The sequence below is a fragment of the Octodon degus genome, unplaced genomic scaffold, assembly GCF_000260255.1.
Source record: "Octodon degus isolate 3935 unplaced genomic scaffold, OctDeg1.0 scaffold00016, whole genome shotgun sequence".
Classification (NCBI taxonomy): Eukaryota; Metazoa; Chordata; class Mammalia; order Rodentia; family Octodontidae; genus Octodon; species Octodon degus.
In genome coordinates, this window is record NW_004524592.1 from 19,958,689 (window position 1) to 19,959,509 (window position 821).

General features: G+C 36.7%; 1 non-coding gene across 1 annotated transcript; it reads right to left on the minus strand.

Annotated features, from left to right (window-relative positions):
• Positions 1-514: 514 nt before the first annotated feature.
• Positions 515-621, minus strand: LOC111815456. Its single transcript, XR_002820143.1, has one exon. It is a non-coding gene; the product is annotated as a U6 spliceosomal RNA (small nuclear RNA).
• Positions 622-821: the final 200 nt, after the last annotated feature.

Here is an 821-nt window from a genome sequence, read left to right on the forward strand (position 1 = left end):
CTCTTAATTGGTGAATTGAGTCCATGTACATTGAAGGTTATAATTGAGATGTATTGACTTACGATTGATATGATATTTACCTGTTGTCGTTTACTACTTTTTCTCCTGTGTTTAATTGCTTGCCCTATTTTGTTGGTTGCTTCTGATCTCATTCGTGGAGTTCTGATCATTTTGGTCCCTCTCTACAACATCTTTCAGTTGCCTGTGTAGGTTTGACTTTGTCATCATGAAATTCTTTAGCTGTTCTTTTTCATGAAAGTATTTCTCTTCTCCCTCAAACTTGAAAGAGAATTTTGCAGTGTATAGTAGTCTGCGCTGGAATTTGTATTCATAGAGGATCGAAGTACTGTGCTCATGCTCTTCTTGACTTCATGGTTTGTGAAAAGAAGTCGGCTGTAATTCTGCTGGGTTTTCCTTTGAATGTGATCTGCTTCTTTTCTCTATCAGCTTTCAGTATATTATTCTTGTGCTGCATTTCTGGTTCCTGACTATTATATGTCTTGGTTTTTTTTTTTTTAATATGAAACACTTCACGAATATGTGTGTCATCCTTGCACAGGGGCCATGCTAATCTTCTCTTTATCTTTCCAATTTTAGTATATGTGCTGCCGAATCGAGCACTCGGTGTGTTTTTAATTGGGTTGAGGTTTCTTGGCATTCTGTGTCCTTCAGTTACCTGAATGTCAGATTGTTTCCTCATATTTGGGAAGTTTTCTGCTCTTACTTCTGCCCATATTTTTTTAATGTCCTTTGTATTGACTCCTTCTATCTCATTGATGCCTATTAGTCTCATATTGTTCATCTTTGCATCATTTTGCAAG